At 41.7% G+C, this 13,533-nt stretch overlaps 1 pseudogene; it reads right to left on the reverse strand.

Annotated features, from left to right (window-relative positions):
- Nucleotides 1–12,152: 12,152 nt before the first annotated feature.
- Nucleotides 12,153–13,275, reverse strand: LOC103296708 (pre-B-cell leukemia transcription factor 2-like; annotated as a pseudogene).
- Between the last annotated feature and the right edge of the window lie 258 nt (nt 13,276–13,533).

Below are 13,533 nucleotides of genomic sequence, written 5' to 3' on the forward strand. Positions count from 1 at the left end.
TGGAACCCTCAGGGATAGTCGGACTGCAGGTTTAGGCCCAATCCCAGGGATCGGGCCTAAACTGGCAGTTGGACATCCCTCTCACAATCTGGGACTGCTGCCTCCTAACTGCTCACCTGCCTGCCTGCCTGATCACCCTTAATGACCTCTGCCTGCCTGATTGCCTGTAACTGCTCCCCTGCCAGCCTGGTAGCCCCTAACTACCCCTCACTGGCCTGATCACCCCTAACCACATCTGCCTGCCGGCGTGATCACCCCTTACTACCCCTCCTGCCGGCCTGGTTGCCCCTCACTGCCCCCCTGCCAGCCTGGTTGCTCTTCACTGCCCCTCCCGATGGCCTGGTCACCCCATGCAGCCTGCTGTTTGGTCATTTGGTCGCCCCTCACTGCCCCCTGCTGACCTGGTCGCCCCATGCAGCCTGCTGTTTGGTTGTTTGGTCGCCCCTCACTGCCCCACCCCCCCTGCCGGCCTGGTTGCCCCACACAGACTGCTGTTCAGTCTTTGCATGAGGGCGTCCTGGCAAATTTGCATATTCCTCTATTATTAGTACAGACAAGCTTGGAAGCCAATAAACACTTTGGATTTCTTGTACCCAAGGACCAGCAGGTAAGATAATAAATCATCATAATTTAAGAGGTAATTACCCTGATTAGCAGAAAGAGATGGGGCTACTTTGACACGAGGACAGAACAAAAAAAAGTGTGCAACACAGATTATTTATGTGCATGCATTTTGGCACTTCTATGTCCAACTGAAACTGTAAATCAATACATTTAGCAACCTCAGATTGAGAAGAAGGTGATTTCTAATGGTTTAGATACCTTAAAATGGAAGATTTTGGACACATCAGAGCTAAGTAAACTATACCTGCCAAGGTAATAGCTGAGCGTAAGAAGAATTGAGAATGTTAGTGGAAAAGGCAGAGGATAAATACCCATTACAGGAGTAAGACTGCAATGACAGTCTGTAGTTTGTCTCACCAACTTAACTTTCCTCTGTTATGTTTCTTCTCGAGAGAAGTGGTGCATGGGAAGTGCAAAGAAGTTATTCCTCAAACATATGTGGAGACCAGATCTCTGACTGTGGAGAGCATAGTAGACTTCCCATGAGCAGTTTCCACCCAGTGACTGAACATGATAGGAATGCCGAGGGAGACTTTTCCTGGTATGTGCAGGGCTCCTCTGATGGGCAAATTTGTCCTGAGGACTCTCTAACAGTCTTTCTTAGAGCTGTACTCAGTCTAAAATCCAGCTACCCAATCTTCTTTCCTTCTCTCGCTCCTTTACTCAGGGTCACATTCTGATGGCTCTCCCAACCTATCTCATTTCTCTCCCACTTTTTTTTTTCTCACAGGAATTTCTCTTAAATTCCTTTCACATCTAAGTTCCTCTTGGCATTTGATTATTAGATGACCTAGATAAACATATGATTTTATAGTCTTTGAATGATAATATCCAAATGTGTTTTCGTGAATTTTAAAAAAATTACTGATTTTCCTTTAACTATGGATCGTATTTATTTTCATATATAGTAATTATTTTATTGTATATTAAACATTGTTGATAAGTTATAAGCACTCTGGATTCTGATATTTTCTTCTGGAGAATGTTGAATTTTATTCTGCAAGCTGTGAAATAACTGGTGGATTGACTTGAACTTACAAGGCAATTATTATTATTTTATGCAAAGGTAAGTCAAGTTTGGTTTCACCCTTAATCTTGGGGTGGATATTTTAGTCCTGAGATATAATCTTACAGTGTGTTGTTTTGGAGTATCCATGGAAAACGAACTATTTACTGGGTCTCTCTAATTTGGCAGGACTTGAACTCCAAACTCTGTCACTCTTGTGGTGGGAAGTAGCTAAAATCTCTCCTCATCTCTGTCAGTATTATAGTTGTAACTTCCTTCTGGGCTCCTTGGAGTCTTCTGTGCACAAGTAGAAAAGTTCTAAGGTTAGCAGAGAAGTTGAACAGATTTTATGTGCAGAGTCTGGGACTCCTCCTATATTATTCCCTCTTCTTTGTTCTAGGATTTTTAGTCATTTTGGTTCCTAGACTCTATACTTCACATGATTAGATCAATAAAAGTGTGGCTTTCTACTTATACTTTATTAGCTGGTACTGTTGAGAGTACTTGGGTAAAATATTTCCCATTATGTTTTCTTCACTTCAAAAATTAAATTCTTTTCAGTTTTTGCCTGATTTTGATTACTTTCTAGTGTTTTCAGTTATTCCTTATATCATTTTTAGAGTTAAATAGTGTTATTTGTTGGATGGTTAGTTCAATAACAGGAATTTCACAATTATTGGAAGTCAAGACTCCCAATTAGCTTTTTAACACCACAATACAGAAGCCATGCTTTTTTAAAAAAATAAATCACTGTCTTATAGAATAAAATTGCTTGACACATAGTAAGTGCTGAATAAATATTTGTTGAATTAGTGAATATTTTTGGATATTCACAGATCATGAAACAATTATCTTAAAAACCTCAAACATGAAACAAAGATAAAAACAAAGACAAAAAGAGCCAGCAGGAACAATACAATGTCCCAAGAGATGAGCAGAGATATTGTATCTATGAAACAAGAAGAGCTATAAACATGGGACAAGCAGATAACAGTAAGATAATAAAAAAGAACTCTTGAATATTTAAAATATTATAGATAAAAATATTTCATCATTATTGTTGAAAATAAACTAAAGGACATATTCCAAAGAGAGAATAAAAGGAAGATTTTTAAAATTGGAAAAAAGATGAATCATTTAAATGATCAATTCAGGATGTCCAACAGCTCATTAAGTGGCAAGTAAAGAACAAATGTAAAGTAAAATTAGGACAGAGAATATGGAGAAGAAATGATAAAAAGTAAAAGGGAAATAATATTACCTAGTATTAAATGACATACCATCTCTATTTAGTGAGCTAACTGAAGCTTAGAATAATAAATGGGCAAAAAATAGACATAAACTAAAAAAAATCATGTAATAGTTTGAATACAAGTTTTAAACTACTCTTACATCTTCTAGAGAGAAAAAAATAAGGTGCATACATGGCATCAATAGTACAAATAGCAATGGATGTCTCACAAATCCAAGTGAAAGCTAGAGCACAATAGAGATGTTATTTCAAAAATCTGAGTGGAATTATTTTCAATTTAGAATTCTATACTTGTCAATCAATCAAGTATACAGAGAAAGTAAAGCTAATTACAGACATTTGATGACTCAAAAATTCTTATTTTTTAATGTTTCCTTTATTAGGAATCAATTGAACAGTGTGGGACATAAAATGAGGATATGACAGAACTATTGAGACTTGGAAAATTAATAATGACAAAAACAGTGAAAAAAATGAAACAATCATTAACTCCAGACAAAATTAAGAAGTGCATAAAAAGGAAGCATAGACATAATTTACTCCTGATTCAAGAATAGGAAAACTATGTTGGGGAAGAGGAGATCCGAGTTATCGCCTACCAAAATGGGAAATCAGAAAATAATGCCTAAAATACTTTTGCTGAAGGTTATCAATATAAACATTTATAAAAAGTGTTTGTGAATAAAAAGGGTAATGGCCATATGTGTTGAGGAGGGGTGATGCTGGTAAGTATTTTGGATGAAGTAGAAAAGTGCAAGATATTGCTATGTTCACATTCTGTTCCTCTTTAGCAATATTTGTTTTTAAAAGTATTAACTTCATAATTTTTTTACTTTCAAATAAATGTCATAAAATTTTAAAGAGTTAAAGAATAAATACCAAGGATTTAAATATGGAAATGAGAATATTTTGAAAGGCAAAAAGATACAAGCCTGGTAGGATATGTGGATTTTTACTGTGAAATAGTGGGTTGGATTATTGCATGAGTTTAGGGGCTTTCCTTGCTAAGATGAATTTCATCCTATAATGTTTTGGCTACTAGTGACCATTTCTGATCAGGGAAGATGTTTAGTGAATTGGCCATCACTGTGAAATAAGAATGAACTGTAAGCAATTAGGTATAAGGTCATGAATATAATGATGAAATTTGGGTTTGGAAAGAAAGAAATAGGTCTCAGAAAGTCTGAAGGGATAACCATCAGGTGGATTTGGACCACTGGTTGATGATTGAATCTAAAGAAAGTATAAGCCAGAGAAGATTCAGAAATCTAAGTCTGAAACAAAAAACATGCACACATGCACATCTATATATATAAAAAGCCAGTGACCAGAACAGTGGTCACTATGATGCCCACTGTGGCCAGCAAACCAGCCCGATCGGGGGGTGGGGCCAGCTGGCCAACCTCCTGCAGCCCCTCCCCCATCCGGCCCCGCCCCTGATCACCCCCCTACCCCAATAGGGGGCAGGGCTGGCTGGCCAACCACCTGAAGCCCCTCCCCCCACCTGGCCCCACCCAAGATCAGCCCCCCTGCACCCCAATCAGGGGCAGGGCCAGCCGGCCAACTGCCTGCAGCCCCTCCCCCCAGCTGGTCCCACCCCTGATGGGCCCCCACCACCTCAATTGGCCTGTGGCCCCTCCTCCAAGCCAGCTCTGCCCCCAATCGCTCCCCCCTACACCAATTGGGAGTGGGGCTAGCCAGCCAACCTCCCACGGCCCCTTCCCTGGCCACTGACCCCCAATTGACCCCCCCATTTGGGGGTGGGGACAGCCAGCCCACTACCCACAGTCCCTTCCTACCACTGGCCCTGCCCCCAATTGGCCCCCCTCACCCCAATGGGGGCAGGGCCCACTGGAAAATCACCCATGGCTCCTCCCCCTAGCCAGCCTGGCACTGATTGGGCCATGACTAACCTCCAACCATCTCCTCCTCCTGACAGGCCCAGCCCCAATCTGCCCCAATTGGGGCTGGGCAAGCCAGACCCCACCTATGCACGAATTCATGCACTAGACCTCTAGTATCATATATGCATACATAAAATGTAGGTTTAGTTTTGCATTTTCAGGGTTTGAGGTATGGTGAGAGAGAAACATTTAAAGAACTATTCACTTGAATAGTAATGCATGTACTTAAATAAAGTGATGAGGTAAATTTATTATCACAACCTCATTGGAGATTAAACTTTAAAATAACAAAAAAAGTAGCTAATGGATTCAGTTTTCACTACTTCTAACTTTGCCTGTATTTATATTTACTGATACAAAATCTTTATTGTTTTCTTATTAAAATCATGGAGAAGAGTTTTATATAAATATAAATGTATCCCCTTGAAAGAAAAAAGCACCCTAAATAGTAATTTCATTGCTAAGAAAATAGTTTACCTTTAAACCAATAAAAGTTGAACTGAATTCAGTCACTAAGAGAATTTGTTCACATGAGATCTGACGTGGAGCAGCTCATGCTCCATAATTGTGTAGGCCCATCAAGCCCTATCGGGATGGATAAACCTGGTGTTATCAGAGCACAGAAAAGATCCATTTCTTTTCACTTCTTCTTAAATGAGATTTCAGAGTATCTGATTGTTTAAAAGGAGAAAGGGGCACAGTGTAATGTGGTATGACTTTTTTTTCTATTTAGACAGATTAGTCTACTTAAATTCCAAGTGGGTGCTCTAAAAGAAAATGGCAGAGCATGGAGTTAGACAACTCTAGTTGTTTGTCTTAAAGTGAAGGCACATCTGAAAAGTGAATACTGAATGACAGCAAATTAAAGTATAAGAAAAAGATGTAAAGCAAATTAAAATGGATTTTTCAATAATTGCCTGAGAGAAGACTGAGGATAGAATTAACATGTGATATTGAAGTTAGACTCGCTGAAGGTCAGGATAAAATTATCCTGCATTCCTGGGTTACTTGAAGATATGCAACCATTTTCAGAACTATTAGGAGTCTATATGCAAACAAACAAAAAATAACTTTTGGGGGGAAAAAAAGAGAAGCCTATACACAAAATATAAAGAAGTTTTTTTCTTTTGGCTGCTAAAGCATTTCACAGAGTAGTCATCCCACCATTTTCATTAAATGACTGCTGTCTGCTGAGTCCTACATCATTTTTAAGGGCACAATCATTGCTAAGATCGTACTGTTTTCTGTTCACAATTTCTGGTGATGTACCATCTGTGAGTGCATGCAGCTCAAAGGAGTCTTATTTAAAGAATTAAACTTGTATCTCTCATTTTGCTTTGTAGAATTTTATTCTAGGTATATATCTGGAATTCAATAAACTATTATTCGACATTTTTCAAATTGCAAATGAAACAATGTGTAAAAAAGGGAAAGACTAGTAAAGTTTTACACATAAATTCCTAGAAAAAAAGAAGCACAGATATATTTTTTTTATGTTGACGTTTTATGTGTAACAGAACTATTTATCTACATGTTAATACCCAAGGCAATAAATAATGCTGTGGGAAATTTCTAAAAATTACAAAGCATTATTCAAAGAGAAGGTGTTGCTAATCTACCAACCTATAAGTAACTTGATTTCAAAAATTAGCCTATCATTCTCTGTACTAACCATTCTATCCATTTTAACTGCTATAATATCGGAGAGCTATTTGGCCAATTCTATAGAGCAAGTGATCACAGACAGAGGGTTTTTTCCTACAGATCATCACACAAAAGAGTGATTGGTGCCATGGAGGTTTATAAAAGAAAATCAAATCTGTCATTTGAAGGAACCCAGTTCTTTTTGTTGAACTGTATACATTTAAAGCAACTGTCAATTACAATGCTGGTATTCAGAATATAGGGATCCAAATCTGAAGCAAATCATGCATATAAAGGGCAAGGAAGCAGAAAGTCTGAATTTAGCACATCATTTAATGTCAGGAGTATGAAAGATCAGAATCAAGAGTGCCTAAGGAAGTCATTCAGGCTTTAGTTTATTGATTCTCAATACCAGTGAATACTTTGTCAATACAAGACTAAGGCTTGTAGGTATAAAAAGAAGCCACTGAAGGATTTGAGGCAAGGAAGGGTGATTTATACAGTGACTTACAAAGAAATTCACTCTTGCTGCTTTGAGGAATAAGGATTGGAAGAGAAAGAGTATGGAAGAGTGAAAAAAAGATGCCATCAGATGACATGGACAATAGTCCTCCCCTCCAATAGCTGTGTCTTTCCTCCTCCTCCTCCTCCTCCTCCTCCTCCTCCTCCTCCTCCTCCTCCTCCTTCTTTTAAATATATTTTTATTGATTTTAGAGAGGAAGGGAGAGGGAGAGAGAGAGATAGACATCAATGATGAGAGGGAATCATTGATCAGCTAACTCCTGGATGTCCCCTACTGGGGATCGAGCTCACAACCCAGGCATATGCCCCTGACTGAAATCGAACCTGGGACCCTTTAGTCCACAGGCTACACTTCATCCACTGAGCAAAACCGGCTAGGGCAATGGTTGTTGCTTCTCATTCACCTTTCCTGGTGCCTTCATTTTGTTGTCCTCTTAATTTTAGAGGCTTTCATAGCTTAGTCTTCTCTATGCTGTCTACAAGATCATCTTTTGATGATCTTGCCAAGCCCCAAGGCTTTATCAAATATTTTCTACTAATTCCCAAATGTATACCTCCAACTCAGACCTTTCACCCAAACCTCAGGCTCATATATACTATTTGATATTTTTGCTTAGAGATCTAATAGATACTTCATATCCAAATGTTTAAAACCCAACTTCTGAACTTTTATCATGTGTTCTACTTGCATCACAACAGATGATAATTCTATGTGTTCAGTTGCTCAGATGAAACTGTGGAGTCATCTTTCTCTCAACCCATATTGAATCTATTTAAAAATCCTGTTGAATCTACTTTCAAATATATCCTAAACCCTAGCATTTCTCATAACACCCCCTGTTATTTCTGTAGTTCAAGCCACTACCATGTTCATCTGGATATTACAACAGTTTCTTAATATGTCTCTGTTTTAGTGCCCTATATCCTATTCTCAGCCTAGCAACTAGAGCAGATTTAAAAATAGATCAGATCATGTCACTATTCTCTAAACCCCACAATAGCCTCCATTTCACTACAAGTAAAAGTAGAAGTACTTTCAGTGGCTCACAAGATCATTTTATACAATCCAATCTTCCACCTGACATTACACAGCCAGAGAAAAAAGGCAGCAGAGCTCCAACTCCTGGTGAATATAGGTTGGGTTAATTTTAATATTGGTTAGTATTAGTTGTCTGTTACTGTATAATAAAAAACCCAAAACTTAGAAGATTTAAACATTTAATATCTCAACAGTTCCAGTTTGTCAGTAATCTGGAGACAGCTTAGCTCAGACATTCTGGCTAAAAGTCTCTCCTAGGGTTATTGTCAAGCTGTCAGCACTGGTTGAAGTCTCATCTGAAGTGCCAACTGAGGAAGGATCTATTTCCAAGATCACACATGTCTTGGTTGGGAGGATTTGATTCTTTGTGGGCTGCTTGTTGGCCACAGTCTTCAATTCCTCCCCACATGAGCTTCCAAAAAGTGTCCTAGTAATATGGCCTCTGGCTTCCCAATAGCAAGTGATCACAGAGAAGGGGAACATGTAAGATTCCCCAAGATAGGAGCTTCAGTGTCTTTATAACCTATGCTTAGAAGTGACATAACATCATTTCTGTTGTAATCTATACTAGAAAGCAAATCCCTAAATCCTACTCACATGGAAGCAGAGCAGAACTAAGGTCAATTTTTTGAAGGAAGGAGTACCGAATTGGTCAGATAGCATTCTCAGACTCAATGGAACAATTATCATGTCCACAGGTAAAAGAATTCCTCCTGTTGGAATTATAATTTCTCAACCAGAAGAGCCTAAAGTAATAAGGACAGGAAACAAATTGTTACTAGCGGATCACTAGGGAAGAATGAGAAGAATCAGTCCCATTGCCACATTTTTACTCAAACCTGTGAATGCTTGCTATGAAGATAGGTCTTAGTAGATACTGACTGCTTGACCCAGGGGAACAAAATTTTCAAAAGAGCCTCTCATCATGAACTTGGTATTAATCTTTCCCAACAACCTAACCAGTGTGTTGCATGAGGAAGTAGCTCAAATACCTTTAGCCCCTTATGCAACTACATCCATTAACTTATCTCTTTCAATGCTATCCTGTCACCTCATGAAGATTTCTTGATAACCAGTGCCTGAGAAAGGAATAACTTAGGCTTAGTTTACAGATGCTTTCACACAATATGCCAAAACCATGCAAAAGTGGAAGCTGCAGCCCTATAGCCCCACTCTGAGTTTGCCCTGAAGAAGAGGAAAATCCTCACAGGGAAAATTTTTGAGCAAAGCATCTGGTTGTTTATTATGTTGGGAAAGAGACATGGCCAGAGATATAAATTTACATTGAATTATGGGCTGTAGTTGATAATCTTCCTGGAAAGCCAGGGACTTGGAAAAAGGTACGTATAAGGAAAATATATGTGAATAGAGCTCTAGGATGGCAGCGAGCATGAAGATTTTGTGTTTCTTGTGACTTTTTACCAAAGGGTCACTCAGCAGTGGATTTTAATTAGGTGGATAGGATGGCTTATTCTGTAGACATTAAACAGCCATTTACCCCAGCTACTTCTGTCACTGACCAACAGACTCAGAAACAAAATAGCCACCATGACAAGGCTGAAGGATATGCATGGGTCAGCAACCTGGACTGTAATCAGACTCAACAAATCTGGTCTGATTACAGAGATATAAATCTACACTGAACTATGGACTGTGGTTAATAATCTTCCTGGAAAGTCAAGGACTTGGAAGAAGATATAGGGAAAAGATGTGGGTAAACCTCTCAGAATACCTAATATTGCTGAATACCTAATCTGTTAACAGCAGAGATTATCACTAAATTTCTAGTATGGCACCATTAGGGATCAGCCATCTACCAAATGGCAAGTTGATTAAAATGCATTGCTTCCATCATGGAAAGTAAAGCCTTCTTTTTTTTTACTATAATAGACTTGCTATGGACATGTTTTACCTTTTCTGACTACATTGCCTTTGCCCAAACTATCTATGGGCTTACAGAATGCACCATTATGGAGTTCCTTCTGATCAAATAAATAACTTCACATTAAATGTAGTGCAGTGTTAGGCTCACACTCATTCACTGATCTTACTTTGCCCCATCATTCTGAAGCAGCTAGACTGATGGAAAAACAGATGGCCTTTTGAAGACTTAGTTATAAGTGGCAATGCCTTACAGAGCTGGCACAATAACTTTTAGAATGTGACAAGTGTATACTCTAAATCAGCATTGAATATGGTATATGGTTCTTTCATGGCCAGCATTCATGGGTTCAGGAATCAGGGGGTTGAAATGGGAGTCACTTCTCTCACTACTACTGTTTGTAATCCACTAGCAATAGTTTTGCTTTCTGTCTCTCATATATATATATATATATATATATATATATATATATATATATATATATATATATATATATATATATATATATATATGATTATCAGTAGAGTATACAGTTATAGTTATATATCCATATATGTATATATAAAGATTCCTAATTATTATATACTAGAGGCTCTGTGCATGAAATTCATGCACGGGAGGGGGGTTCCCTCAGCCCAACTGCACCCTCTCCAATCTGGGAGTCCTCGGGGGATGTCCACATCCCTCTCTTAATCCGGGACCTCTGGCTCCTAACCACTCACTTGCCTGCCTGCCCTAACTACTCTGCTTGCCTGCCTGATCCCCCTAACTGCCCTCCCCTGCCTGCCTGGTCACCCCTATTAACCTTTTTTTTTTTTTTTAATCTTATCCCCTTCACACACAATTGTATTTGACTTCCTTATTGGCTTCTTCCTCTCACACAATTTTTCTCTCTCCTTTATCTAACACTTTTTCCTACTGACTCATCATTTATAAACTTTTCTTTCCTCCTTATTTCCTATTTCTGTTCCATCATCCTTCTTCCCATCTTTCTCCTACTCTCCCTCCCTCCCCATATTCCTTCTTTCCTTTATCTTTACCCTGCCCTCCCTCCCCTTTTCCTTCCTTCCCACTTTAATTTTTTTCTTCACTTCCTCCCTCGGACCTGCTTTGCTCCCTCCCCCATTTCTTCCTTTTTCCCATTCTCCTTTTAAGCTCTACTGGCTCCCCTTTAAAACTTTTCTTCCCTCCCTCTTTTTCTCTCATCCTACTTTTCCCATACATTCTTCTCTACTTACTTCCACTGTTTTAATATCTATCTATCTACCTGCCTAATTATTCACTATCATTTATCTTTTTTCTTTTCTGACTCCGACTTTTAAAATCTGTCCCCAGTACATAACTATACTTGATTTTCATTATAGCTCCTACAGTTCACTCATACATCCTCTTTCCTTCTTTAACTCTGTTGTCTACTGACTCCTTTATAAAGTTCTTCCCTCCCTCCTTCCCTCCTCCTCTTCCTCCTCCTCCCCCCCTCCTCCTCCTCCTCCTCCTCATCCTCCTCTTCCTCCTTCTTCTTCTTCTTCTTCTTCTTCTTCTTCTTCTTCTTCTTCTTCTTCTTCTTCTTCTTCTTCTTCTTCTTCTTCTTCTTCTTCTTCTTTTTTCACCGAGCAATTCTATTGGTTTAAGATGAGCTGCATAAGAGGTAATAAAGCCGTCTGGAGGGGAGGGGTGGGAGGCCCGGGGGCATGGCCAGGTCATCCGTCCAGAAGTTGTGTCCCCATTTTTGGCATCTCTGGTAGGTAGGGCAAGGCTGGCATCTCCACAGATCCCAGAGCAGATAAGGGATGGGGGAGAGAGAATATGTGAAATGAGAGAGAGAGAGAGAGAGAGAGAGATAGAGAGAGAGAGAGAGAGAAACAGAAAAGTCATATATGTGTCTGAGAGAGAGAATGTATATGTGTCTATAGAGAAACAACAGTTGTGTATGTATCTATGAGAGAGAGAAACAGAATAGTTGTGTATGTGTCTATGAGAGAGAGAGAGGATTTGAAAGATAGGGTTCTGGGTGTGTTTCTGTGTAAGAAATAGGGAGACAAAAAGATTGAAAAGAAAGGAAAAAAGGGGAGACAGACCCCACCTTCCCCTTAGGGGACCCCCTTCTCCTTGCCATGTAGTCAGCAACCCCAGCACTGTGTCGGCTAGGGTAGGGCGACCCCATTTGCCCTTCTCCACCTTGTGCTTCTCCTGTGCCTGGGGCTTGTCCTCTGGATGCCTTTGTCCTCTCATCAAGAGTCACCTGGTGAGCCCCCACCCTGTGGCCCTGAGGGGTGAGATCAGGTGGAAGTGTCAGAATGAACGCTCCCCTCCCTGGTCCTTCTGTTTGGGACGTCACTGAGGACGGGGTCACAGCCTCCTGCCAGCCGCCGTTTGCCCTCATTTCCCGAGGGCTGTGCACCTGGCCTCCCCTGAGGTTCTCTCCGTAGCCCCCTGGGCCCATCGAGTGTCGGAGTGATTCCACCTGGGAAGCAGGGTAGGCATCTCCGTTGAGCCCGGGCATCCCCAGAAACATGTCTCCTGATCCTGAAAGATCAAAGGAGCTGCCAGAGCCTGCGGAGGACGGGGGTGCGGCTGTGGCCCCCCTGGGTGACAGACACGGTGGTCTTGACGCATAGATGTCTGCCTCCTCTTGAAACTTTCCGATATTTTTCTTATAGCGAATCCGCTTGTTGCCAAACCAGTTGGAGACCTGAGAGACGGTGATGCCACACTTCTTGGCGAGCTCCTCCTTAGCCTCCTCCCTGGGATACGGGTTACTCGGGTGGGAATAGAAATACTCATTTAGGACCTCGGGGGCCTGTTTGCTGAAGTTCCGGCGTTTCCGTCTGACATCCAGGAACCGGGAGCGCAGGGTCATGACGGCCTCGCAGGTGCTCTGCTTGAGCTGCATCTGGATGGCGCTGGACTTACGGTGTGTGATGCTCACCATCCGCTCCAGCTCCTTGGGTGCCACGGGCCTCGTGCGGCTCTGCTCCCTCAGCAGGTTCATGACGTGGGTTGTGAACTCGTTACACGCCTGCTCACACTTCTCCAGCTCTGAGTGGCAGATACCGCGAATCTGGGCAAGTTTGCTGTAATAGTCAGAGTGTTCGATGGAGTTGTCAGGGGACACGCCGCCCCCGGAAGCTGCTGCGGCTGAGCCCCAACCCCCTTTGCCAGGCCCAGCCACACTTCTGCCAGAAGCATGTTGGCCAAGCGCATAAGCTGGGGGCCCACCGGCTCCTCCTCCTGGGAGCTTCGGATGCTGAGGCCGGTCTTCTCCTTGAGTTCACACAGGACGCTAGAGAGCTGGCGAGCTGGCTTCATTCGGTGGCAGTTTAGGGCGTGTTTCTTGGCCTGGGCCTCATCCAGGCTCTGGTCCATGATGATCATTATCTGCTGCAGAATGTCCCTGATGTCCTGCTTCCCTCGGCCTCCCAGGACCCCCCCACCCCCACCGGGAGGCTCCCCACCCACCAGCCCCAGGCCCTCTCAGCCCCTGCCTGGAGGGGGAGGCCCCAGCAGCCCCTAGTCCATAGTGGAGGGGGGGGGCCCTGAGGCTCCCTCCCTATTCAGCCCCTCCCCCGCCTGGTTACTTCCCCCCCAAAACTCGCCAGGGAAGCTGCTACCTCTGCTCCGACCCCTGCCCATCTCTCTGTCTCCTGGCTCCCCTGGGGG

The sequence above is a fragment of the Eptesicus fuscus genome, chromosome 3 (assembly GCF_027574615.1).
Source record: "Eptesicus fuscus isolate TK198812 chromosome 3, DD_ASM_mEF_20220401, whole genome shotgun sequence".
In the NCBI taxonomy this organism is placed as follows: domain Eukaryota; kingdom Metazoa; phylum Chordata; class Mammalia; order Chiroptera; family Vespertilionidae; genus Eptesicus; species Eptesicus fuscus.